Source organism: Anabrus simplex, chromosome 3 (assembly GCF_040414725.1).
Source record: "Anabrus simplex isolate iqAnaSimp1 chromosome 3, ASM4041472v1, whole genome shotgun sequence".
Taxonomy (NCBI): Eukaryota; Metazoa; Arthropoda; class Insecta; order Orthoptera; family Tettigoniidae; genus Anabrus; species Anabrus simplex.
Window position 1 is genome coordinate 119,329,043 of NC_090267.1, and position 13,247 is coordinate 119,342,289.

Sequence of the window (13,247 nt, forward strand, 5' to 3'; positions counted from 1 at the left end):
ATATAACTTTTCCAGAGATTCGTATTGTATGTGTGTTTCTGCATGATATGTTTCTTAACATTTCTCTTCTGAAAAGAAGTGATGGAGGTGTATTTTTCGCTCTGGAATTCCTTAAGCAGTGCAGTCAGCATATGAACAGATGGATGTGATTCACGAAATTGCTTTTCAAAATGTTTATGGAAAGACTCAGCCCCATTTGTCGCTCGTGAATCGCTTGAAGGAAAACTAGCCCATAACACAGGTGGAAATTCGGCGTCATCAGTGATGTAGTTTTCTAATCCATACTCGACGAAAGCATTAATTTGGGGATTATCAGCAATTATGCTGTGAAATTCAACAAACTTATCACCTACAGTATCTGGAGGAAAATACTGCAAACCAAAGAAATATGTTATATGTTGTCCTAATTTTGAATTTTTATTCATATACTCATGTTTCAGCCCGATTATTACAATTTTCCGGAGCCAGGCCCGGCCCAAATAAAAACTGAAACATTGCTATTTGTTGCTAATTCAAATTCTAAAATTATACATTCAGGGTTAAAATTGTTTTTACATAACTTTCGAATATCGTTCCACATGTTTCCATACGTTTGAACAGTTTTGGATAAAATTAAATAAAATATAAGTTGAATGTATCCGGAATTTGTATATGAATGAATGGTACACATCTGATAAAAATGCTTCGGGCTCACAAAAATGTGCCATCTGCTAATATACTGTAATTATTGAATTACATTTTAAAATTAATTGCACACGTAAATAACACAATTTCGTTGTTAAGATTTACGTAGCAAAATTTCTCATGTTTGTTACCTAAAATATTTAACTCGTGTAACTTTATTAGTACGAGGTAGAAGTGGTAGTAATTTCCTTCGTTCTCTGTACATTGATGTACGAATGTTTCCTTTGTGAATATGATCTGCAATTGACTTTACAGAGTTCCTTACGAATAATGTTACGTGGTTGTGTAGTCAGGTCCTCTGCAGCTGAGGTTACAACTATCAAACACTTTTCTTAAAGATCTGGACAAAATTATAAGAAGTTCTGTAAAAGAAATAATGATGCTGCCTGATGATACTACAAATTCGATGCTGTATAGTGCCAAAAAAGTCAGAGGGATGGGAATAATTTGCGCAGAATGGGAAGCGAATATACAGCATTACAATATTTGTAATTGCTTACTCCATATTCAGGACGTTCACCTACCATACGTAAGGAAGTTACCTGAAGAACAAGATATGGCACTCCACAGACTTGACATAAAAAAAGGAAAGTCTCCCCCTCAAAGATTGACGGAAGAAAACTGCGCGAAATTATGAGAAATCGATCCTTTCAGTCGTGGTGTCAGCTACCACATAAAGGAAAAGGAGTAGAGTTTTATTCAGACTGCCCGAAAGCAAACTCCTGGATGACTCATAAATCACCTCTGTCCTCCTCCGAATACTTAAATGCGGTGAAGATGACATGCAACCTCACCGCAGTCAGGTCGGTACCCGGTAGGTCATTCAACACAGCCCGTTGCCGCCAAAATGGCTGCAACGAGATAGAAACCCTTGGACATGTGCTGGGATTCTGTCGGAGCACTGAACTAATGCGCAACCACCGCCACCACCGTGTAAGATCGTCGATTGCTCAAGGCTTGAGACAGCGTGGATGGGAGGTGTACGAGGAGGTTCACTGCGTCTCTACCGATGACAACGTAGCCATCAACAGAGAAGACATTAAAGCGATGGTCTTAGATCCCACCATTCGCTTTGAAAGGGACCTGGATCAGGCTCGGGATGTGGACCTAGAAAAGCAAGCTATTTATGTTCCATGCTTGCCTTACCTTTCATCTAAGTATAAAATACCTATCGTTCGGTGGATTTTCAGAGGCCTGCTATTCGGAGCAAGAGGCGCCCTCCCTAGTCAGACATCGAACTTCCTACAAAACTTGAAAGTTCCATTCTGCGAGTTAGAAAAAATAGTAATACAGATACTGAGGGACTCTCTGCAAATCATTCACTTCCATCTCTACCTGAGAACGTGATTGACATTTCTCCCCCACTAACCCTGGGAAAATAGAAGATAACAGCTTCAACGATTAAATTTTCATTTCTCGATATTTTTAAACTCCATTGAATTGAAACTGTATTCCGGATCCAAATAGTCACCCTCATTGGCGGACGGATGATTTATTTCTGTAATAAATCTCTCTCCCTCTGATTATATGATTTTCGATACACTGTTCGCTTTCAGTTTCATGTGTATGCCCACCTCTTGTAAACACACCTTCATTAGCATTTGAGTTAGTATGTAATGCATCTACACAGTTTCTAACAGTGCACCGCCACGATGTATTTCCTGTACCCATCACATATTGTCTACGGTATTTAAAATTGTCCCAGACTATGCATTGCACTCCACGGTTGGTCACTGTTTTCACAAGCTCCATGCCGGCATTAGTACTGACACACTGCAGAACGTCTCCGTATATTATCACACCGGCAATGTCTCCTGTTCAGCAGTACTGCCACATAAGCTGTGTTCATAATATTGTTCATCAGTGCTGCCACACCAGTAGCATATGGGCATGTTCGTAAACTCATATATTAAAAGACGGCTTGATAAATTTGTGATAGACTCAATTTTCCTTTTTACGAATGATTTATATGCCATAGTTAGAGCTTTTAGCCATGTAATCACCCTCACTGTGTGATTAATTTGTCACACTCATTTGCGATACTGTAACCTGCATTTTTGCGGTTATGTCGCAGTATCCCACGGTCAGTTAGCGCAAATGGCATGCACCCCGAACCCCACTGTCGGCAGCCCTGAAGATAGTTTTCCTTGGTTTTCCCATTTTCACATCAAGTAAATGCTGGAGCTGTAATAAAGGCCACGTCGATTAATCCCACCTCTAGCCCTTTCCTGTCCCAACGTGGTCATAAAACCTATCTGTGCCGGTGCGACGGAAAGTAAATTGTAAAATTTTAGAAAAATATGGTTTTGAAATGCTATTGTTGACATTTTACTTCTCAAAAACATATTTACACATCTTTAAAACAGTGTCTCAGACCAGGTTGATCCGTAAGGTCAGACCATTTTCCACCAATGGGGCAGTAGACGTCATCGACTAAGGCTTCTGTAGCGCAAAACACTCTTTATAAAGCTCGGCCGCCTTAAATTTAGAGACTCTCTCGATAATTTTTTTTCTAGGGGCTTTACGCCGCACCGACACAGATAGGTCTTATGGCGACGATGGGATAGGAAAGGCCTAGGAGTTGGAAGGAAGCGGCCGTGGCCTTAATTAAGGTACAGCCCCAGCATTTGCCTGGTGTGAAAATGGGAAACCACGGAATACCATTTTCAGGGCTGCCTATAGAGGGATTCGAACCTACTATCTCCCGGATGCAAGCTCACAGCCACGCGCCTCTACACGCACAGCCAACTCGCCCGGTGATAAATCTTTTGAAGCTCGGCATTTCATATTTTGGATTTTTAGGAATTCTGACAAGCAGCTGTATCCTCTCAAATGGGTTTTCCATAACTCTGAAAGCATTTATTGCCCAAATGTCACGATAATTTGCGACGGGAAGAATTCTTTTCAAAATTCTTCATGCCGCAGTTTAATAAAATGTACTCTATTTGATTTCATGAATAGAACTCACTGAAACAAAGCAAATGACACCTCACCCAACATGTTACGACGCAGCAATCCATAAGTGCATTCAATTTTGATCTCGCAGCATGGCGATTTTATTGCCTCACAATGGCGGTGCTATTGCATCACCTGATGACGTCATACCAAGTAATTGTTTCTAGATACATTGGTCATTGCTCTTTACAGTGAAATGGAATGACGTATGGCTTTTAGTGCCGGGATGTGTCCGAGGACGTCGGCTCGCCAGTTGCAGGTCTTTCTGTTTGACCTCGTAGGCGACCTGCGCGTCGGGATGAGGATGAAATTATGATGAGAACGACACATGAACCAAGTCCCCGTCCCAGGGGAATTAAACAATTTTCGCTGAAATTGATATAACCCACTGAAGAGTGTACTACAGAAGAAAAGAATTATGTATCGTTGTAGTGTAAGTGACAAGGGAACAAAAACAAACTCGTAGTGGCATTGCAATACGTGCCTCAGGCAGAATTCCTGGTCTAAGCGTTATATGATATAAAAATTGTGATACAGCAAATTTACACACACTTTAGTGCAAGCATTATTAGTACAATATTTATCACCGCCCTCTAAACAACCTGACCATACCCTCCATCCAGCTGGCCCCTTACTTCACTTTTATGACGTCACAAAGCAAACAAATGAGCAACACGGTGCGGCGCTACAACCCAGATAGGGGAAGCCATGAAATATGGCTCTAGGAGGAGTTTGTGGAAACTAGCTGAGCAGTCAAGTTTCTGCAGACGATTAAACAGGATTGTATAGAAAGGATTTACCAACAGCCATTGAAACCTGGCCTATAGAAATGTTGTGTAATTTCACAAATACAAATTACGTCATAAATTCAAGATATTAGGTAACGAGTTGTCTTGCATACAACAAGACTGTTTAGGTTCTGCGACGTGACTTCTTGTCTATGTTAATTAGTAGTATCTGAGGCAAATTGCAATTTGATGATTAGACATTGGAATACAAGATGGGAGCTACGTATGATACAGGCAAATAGTAATCCTCCTTTACAAGCTTCAGCAACACTCACGACTAGATTACACTTCAAAGGCATAGACGTTTACCAACTTTAACCCTACCCCACATTACCATGTCAATGTATTTTGCATCTGCGATGGCTTCCTTATTTAACAAATAGATCTTTAGATAATGATAGAACGTGGAGGAATTCGACGACAATGACATCTTTCTTTCTTTGTTTCTTTCTTTCTATCTTTATTCGGGTCAGAGTGTACTATAAAAAATAAATGGCCCGTAACAGCGATAAATGCGTAAGAAGGTAGATATATGCATAATAATAATAATAATAATAATAATAATAATAATAATAATAATAATAATAATAATAATAATAATAATAATAATAATAATAATAATAATTCGACGTGTAGCTCTATATGCAGCAGAATGCCTCTCATTGAATAAGAAGCCAAAGAAAAGGAATATTCTAAAGAAGATCTTGGGCCCATTAAAGTGAAGTGTAGAACATAGAAGGCACAATCATGAACGATATTTGTATACTAGCTGATGTACCCCTGGTTCGCTGCGGAATTGTACATTGTATACAGAATTCTAAGTTAGGGTAGTGTACACGTTGCGAGCAAGATCGTAGCTATTAACGTTATCCTAGACATGCGACGGTGAAGCCACCAAAAGTCTTGTCTCATATGAAGACTGGGTTAGGGAATTTTCATTGTAACGGTACACCCGCTTGCTTATCATCAGTCACATACAGGTTGAGAGCTTTCATTATAATGGCAGACACTCACTCTCAACCTGCCTTTTTACATCCTCAGAAGGACTGCTTTAGTGGTTTTCCAAACTGAAATGAACAATAACGTCCGTAGGAATGGCGCAATTAAAAGCAATGCTTTCATATGAAATACTCGATCAAATGAAAACCCACACATTTCTCACTTTTAACGGACAGTACAGCGCTGTTTTCGGCGGGGAGGGGTTTCGAATAGTGGAGAGTCCCTGGGAAAAACCATGCCCTTTCACTAATCTGTTTACTAGGAGTACCCGATGAGTTGAAAAATCTCAATTCACTACACTGGCGGCGGAAAAATCTACCTGACGTCGACGCTAATTTTTCCACCAAGACAAAGGAGAAACTCCCTCTTCACTGCTAATTCGGAATAAAATGAATGTAGAATTTAATAAAAGTGAAGAGGAAGAAGCCTTTCTTAAGAAACTACTCTTTTCAGGGTAGAAGTTTGAGTTGTTTCGTGAATTGTGGCGCTATAATTTGGAATAGGCCTAAATTGTAATTCTAGACCAGCTCATACTGCTACTACTACTAAGTGAGCCTCTACCTTGAGTGTACACATTTATCATTCAAAACAGCGCGTCAGAGTAGGGATCGAATAGCTGGAATACTATGATGAACCAGTATGTTCCGTACCAGCAGTATCAGAAAATGTATGAACCGCAGGAATGGCATGCTAAAGCAGAAAGTTTTCTAATCCTCCAGTTAATTCCCGCCAGTATTCAGTCAGGCTATTATACTCGGTACACAGCAGTAACCCCATCTATCGGAGTTGATCGGCAGCATAAGAGACAAAGAACACTACAACAAACAATGGTCAGTGTAATGTTATTATTGATCTATGAAGCCCTTCATATTTAGTTTTCTTCCGACTCTGAAATACCACTCAGTATCCAGTAATCGGGAGATAGTGGGTTCGAGCCCCACTGTCGGCAGCCCTGAAGATGGTTTTCCATGGTTTCCCATTTTCACACCAGGCAAATGCCGGGGCTGTACCTTAATTAAGGCCACGGCTGCTTCTTTCCACTTCCTAGGCCTTTCCTATCCCATCGTCGCCATAAGACATATCTGCAAATAGCAAAAAAAAAAAAAAAAAAAAAAGGAAGAAATACCACTCTTATCATATTCGGAACGGTAAAACTGAATAAAACATAAATGATCGGAAATTATATTCTATATAACGTTTGTTATGTAGTGCTTTTCGATAGGACCAATAACATACGTACTTAAAAATTAAATTTTAGGCGCCTTCCCCTAAACTACAATTTTATCCAGGGTGAATAAAATTGTTTATGGCTTAGAGTGTAGTTTCGTATTCCCCGACTCTATATACCGATTTTCATTAAATTGTGTTAACCCATTTTCTCGTGGTTCGGCGGTGATATGAACTTAACAACAAAAATACAAATTCATGAATATCTGTGTTAGCCGGTAGGGTAAAAATGTATAAGACATAAATGATCGGAAATTTAATTCTAGATAACTTTTGTTATGCCATATTTGTCGATAGGACCACTGATAATATAAATATTTGATAATTTGTCGTGACCCTAAGGGATATCAACAGGCTGAGGACTTAGGTTCGAATTCTGGGTGCGTATAGTCAGATCGGCAAAGTTTGAACATCAATTATATTCTAAAACCAAAGAATATTCACACACAGATATATACAAGTTACATGTACAATTGTAAGCACAATATATATTCTGACAACATTTAAAATCTCAATCCCTTCTCAACTTTACGTCTTTCTGAATGTCTTTGAGTCTTTATGTTACACACAATAATAAGTATATTCACTGGTTGAATACTTAACTACGGAGTAGAATTGAAGCTCGTCCAGTAGAGGTCTTCTCTCTTCTTTCTTCTGTGTAGATATCCCTGGAACCCGTCACTCTTCGCGGCGAGGCGTTATTCTCCCAAATATATGTATTTAGTGGTTTATGACGATGATTATATTCCAACACCTACTTTGACAATCGGTGTGGTAAACCCTTGTGATCGCTCACTGACGAATCACACTTACTTTCAGAGCCTAATGTCCCTTTAACTTATTAACAGTTTTCAGTTACTAATTCGCGACTCTTACTGAAACTATACCAGCACACTAACAGTGCTCTCGGCGATAGATTCTACAGTTAAAACGACTCCATCGGGTGATGAACGTCAAAAGCCTTCTCTCCGAGCGTCGTGAGTCAAAAGCCTTGTTGTTTACAAGTTCTGAGCTTATATCCCCTATTCCATTCCTTCCAGAATAATTCACTGAGTAAGACCACCAGCACTGACCACTCGTACGCGTCACAGTATCACTGTTCTCTGATTGGTTCTTTAGTATGGAACCACCCAGTCACGCGGTACTTACATGTGATGTTCTCGAACAATTTGGAAGCTGTTTCTATGTCCCTTACACGTGACTTCGTGTATTTCCAACTCAGAAGAAGTGCGCATTTAACTCACACAATATTTCACAATATTAAGACACACAGCTCTTGGCTTACGACCTTCTACGCAACATCGAATGTTATAAATCCTTCTTTGGATTATTCTGTTATTCCCATTACTATTATTATCACTATCATTTATCGATTATGAATTATAGACATGTACAAACACTCCAGTAATTTCCCTTCATGTATACATGTGTTTATATGCCTGCTACGTTTCAAATCACAGGCTTTGTACCCTGGAGGTCGTGGATTCGAATTCCGTTCGCTCACTCTGTTATGTGCGAAAGGCGCGTCGCGAACCACCGTTCACGACAAATTTAATTATAAACCTTCCCCTAAACTACCATTTCCTTCAGCGTGAATAAAATTATATATAGCCTAGATTGTAGTGGCTCATCCCCCGACTTAACATACCGATTTTCATTAAATTCTCTTCAGCCATTTCCTTTTTTCTTTTTTGCTAGGAATTGGAAGGAAGCGGCCGTGGCCTTAATTAAGGTACAGCCCCGTCATTAGCCTGGTGTAAAAATGGGAAACCACGGAAAACCATCTTCAGGGCCGCCGACAGTGGAGCTCAAACCCACTATCTCCCGATAACTGGATACTGGCCGCACTTAAGAGACTGCAGCTATCGAGCTCAGTCAGCCGTTTTCTCGTGATGCGTGTAAATACATAGGGATAGACAGACAGACAGACAGACATTACGAAAAATTAAAAAGTGCATTTTCTTGTTACTTTGGACATGACCGGCACAAAAAAACCATTCTTTTCAAATTCTGAGCAATGCACAGACAAAACTCTTATTTTATATATGTATATGAAGCAAATACTACACCATTAGGAAAAGACGGATTTCTTTCTATGGCCACTTAACATGAACGAAGGATTGTCCACTCGAAATTTGCCTACTTTCTGAATAACAACACTAAAGGTGTCTGGTTTACCGAGGTGGTTCTCCAAGAATTGGGCGTCTTACCTGATGAAATCTTGCACCGTGACCCTTTAAAGAAGAAACTTGAAGGTCTGCAGAGGTTTCAAAAGAAGGCTTAAAATTAAGAAATGTAAGACGTGGACCGAAGAACGGAGGGAAGTCCTCCGAAGGAGGATGCGGGAGTACTGGACGAGTGTTAAAGCTCAAGATAGAAAACGGTTGAAACAGCGTGGTCCATAGTTGGCCGAAACGAAAGCAGAAAATGAATATGCAATATCTCCGCATCAACTAGATAGAAACGAACGCTCTATTACAGGGAAAACTATGGAGAAGCAGGTGATCATGTCTGAATGTACAACCAAAAGAACATAACTTTCTTTTTTTTTTTTTGCTAGTTGCTTTACGTCGCACCGACACAGATAGGTCTTATGGCAACGATGGGACAGCGAAGGGCTAGGAGTGGGAAGGAAGCGGCCGTGGCCTTAATGAAGGTACAGCCCCGGTATTTGCCTGATGTGAAAATGGGAAACCACGGAAAACCATTTTCAGGGCTGCCGACAGTGGAGTTCGAACCAACTATCTCCCGAATACTGGATACTGGCCGCACTTAAGCGACTGCATCTATCGAGCTCGGTAGAACATTACTAGAACCGTGCGAAATTATCCAAAAGTTGTAATTAAAGAAATACAGATTTACGAATAGAGAAGTATTCTGTATGGTATGGTCAAAGAGAGAAACATGATGAGAATCGTTGTTTGTTAAGTGGAGAAACAATGGAAAAGGCAAATATTTTGAGAATATGTGGGGAAACATACTCACTTAGGGTAGGATAAAGCAAAAATGCAAAGAGAGGATTCCACATAATTGTAAAATGATTAAACAAAGAGTGTGTCGCATTTTATAGTAGACCTATTTAAACAAATAAGCTATGTGGCAAAAGAAAATACGCACTAACTTAACGAATGAAGGGTCCTAGAATATAATGCGGTGCAACTATAAGTTACGGCGAAACTTCGAGGTCACAATACTCACAGGTAGAAGAAACAAAATATGATATATGGACATGGGTCCAGAAGCTCTTTATTTGTTTGTTAGAACTCATTTTTAACAACTCTCCATGGTACATTAATCATGGGAAACAGACAGGAACAGAACGTACCAGGATATGGAATGTTCAAAATGCCCTCGGTTAGCATTGATACATGCCTCAACCCGCCGTCGCAGTGATACATCAGCACATTCGGGATTCTCTGTATGAAGTCTGTGTTTGGTATTCAGCAAGAAGGATGGTGTGATCCTCAACAACTATATCATCAGCTGTTGTAGATGACCTAGGCGTCACTAAGGAGGCATTCTGAAGAAAGGGGGAGTGGGGTATTCTCCCGTTGCTTTTCTCACCGAACCAGAAGAGGAAAAAAATGTGATAATTGTAAAACGGGTACACATACTTATTAGGTTTAATTATTATTATACGTAATGTAGTTACAGAAAGATAATTGTAATTAAAAGTCGAATGCATGTATCAGAACAATTTGGATTGCAATACATACTCTCCCATCAGTTTTCAATTATTCGGAACTAGGGGTTGGGATTATTTTATTACATTCTAGAAACATACACAGATACGACATACTGGCCCCAAGTCCTTTTCCACCTCTGGGTGCTAGATCCGCTCAAGTGGAGTACCATTAATCAGTGGCGTAGCCAGGAATTGAAGATGGGAAGGGCTCGACCCTAACTTACATGCAAGATATTTATGATATAATTTTGTGTTCGTAACATCTGAGGATTCACAAATTACGGGGAAATCGCATAGTTTAGATTCATGTCTCCCTATTTTCTGCTAAATTTTGATATTACTTCTTTCTTGCGATTTTTTGTGTGTGTGTGCGTTCACTACCAAACTAACACTAACACTTGTAGGTGACATAGCTCTGAGGCCGGCCTCTGCACCTGAGGCACCAATAAATGCTATTGTCTTATGCTGCGAATTTGCGACAAATACCACTTTATCCGTGACATCCCTGCGTATTCCACGATGGAAACTGTCGGCTGTACGCTGCTTATCTATGAGCGACGGAGCCGGTTGGTATGAGCTTGGATAGCAGTTACAGCTTGTTTGATGTACCTTCAGTTCCTTGTCTTGTTAGACGACCAAGTAAGGTACCTCCGTGGTTAAAACGACGACCTGAAATCATCCTGGATCGGCAGACCGGCACGAGAACGAGCATGGACCCCTTCATATATAGGAGACTCTTCCTGTTCGTTGTTAGCCAATATCCAGACTCCGTAGTTAGTCACACGGATGGTTCGAGGGCAAAAGCGAAAGTAGGCTGAGCGTTCATTGTTGATAATAAGAGGTTCCTTTTCCCTCTACCGGAAGCCAGTTGCGTGAATATAGCAGAGATGTATGCTATCCTTGAAGTTCTGCGTCACGATGAATGTCGGCACTTTCTGCTGTGTACTGACTCATTGAGCTCGTTACTGCCTATTAATGCATGTTTCCCGCGGCACCCTCTGGTGCAGCAGATCCAGGACCGGTTGGCCGGGTGTTGGAGTGCTAACACTGGAATCTCGTGTACTGTATGTGGCTGCCAAGTCACATGGGTATAGTGGGAAACGATTTGGCTGATACGGCCGCCAAAGAGGCGGTCACATTGCTGCCGTTGCCGTACAAGGTTCCATCCAGTGATATTCGTTCACAGGTGAGACATTTGGTTATGTCCCTTTACGAAATTTAGTGGCAGGGCACCCCTCTTCCAAATAATCTGAGAGCGATTAAAGGAACCTTGACGGTATGGAAGACGGAGAGAAGCAGTGGTAATGTGTTGCCTTCGGATCGGCTACGGTATAGCAACGCACTTCTTCTTACCGAAGGCAGAAGGGCCCCCGGTGTACCTTTGCGGCGGTCATCTTACCGTGGTACACATCTTTACGGAGTGCGCGGACCTGGCCGATTTGTGCCGTAGTCTAAATCTTTCGAGTACCGTCTTCCTCATTCTACGAGATGACAAGCAGTCAGTAGATTTCGTCATCCGTTTCATGAGGGATAGTGGCCTGATTCATCGTGTATAAAGCTGATTTGATATTTGTTTCAATTATATTGACTTTGTTTTAGTTAGTTTTGTGGATTTTAATGTGCCTTTAAACTTTTAATTTGAATGATATATATGATTTCACTTCAAAAGCAATCCTTTATTCTACTTAAATTATATTTTATATACTTTTATAAGAAAAGACATTGCGAATTAGATCCACTGGTTGTTTTAAATTCAGAAACATTTTTACTTTGTCATTTGTTTTAAATTCTAGTTGGCAAATAAATTTTCAATTTTGAATTACTATTACACTTCGTTTCACCTCGTACCAATAGGAACCTTTGACCTAGATGTAAGGCCCCTTAAAACAGAAGAATCATCATCATCATCATCATCATCATCATCACCATCAAGACCAAATATATGATTGTGAGCAAGGGCCCTGTCATATATCCAGGCCTGTTGATCAACAGAGTGCCAATAAAGAGTTTTGAGAAAATAACGAACATAGGCGTCATCGAACACTGGAGCCATTCCCATGAAATAATGTGTCTCGTTGAGAAGACCAGGGCACCATTTACAAGCCTCCGTACAGTGTTCTGTAGCAAAGAACTGCCTTTGCAGCTTCGGGTGAGAATCATATGTGTTGTGTGTACTGCATCAAGCCACCAGAAGAAGATCAGAAGTGTTTTAAATGTTGGACTACTGTCACTCGCTCCTTAAATGCTGGGTGGATTGAATACGGAATGAGGAGGTATTGACCAGGATGTGTAAAAGAAAAGAACTGTGTAGAGCTCTTAATATCAAGAAGCTTTTCTACTTTGGTCATATCATAGGGCACCCAAAAACTTATAGCATCCTGCAAATGAAATGGATTGAGGTATGCCTTTTCGTGTCGGGAGTGTCCGAAGACAAGTTCAGGCCATTTTTCTTACTTGACACCCGCAGGCGACCCAGGCGTCGTGATGAGGATGAAACGATGATGAAGGCACGTACACCCAGCCCCCGCGCCAACACAATTAAACAGTTATGATTAAAATTCCTGACCCTACCGGGAATCGAACCCGGTAACCCTGTACCCAATGGCCAGCATTTAGGTATGGAGACGGACATCCTGCAAACTATTATACAAGGGAAGTTTGAGGGGAGGAAAGGTCCTGGAAGACCCCGCACGTCTTGGCTGGAGAACCTGCGACATTTCTTCGGACAAACAAGCATTTCGCTTTTCCGCGCAGCCAACAACAACACTATAATAATCAGAATGATCACCAACGTCCGATGTGACATGTTAAAGCGATATATACACCGACATCAGGCGTGAGGTAGCGCTACCGGTCAGAGTTAGTTTTATACTGAAGTTGCAGCTAAAATTGGAGACCTCAAAACGTAT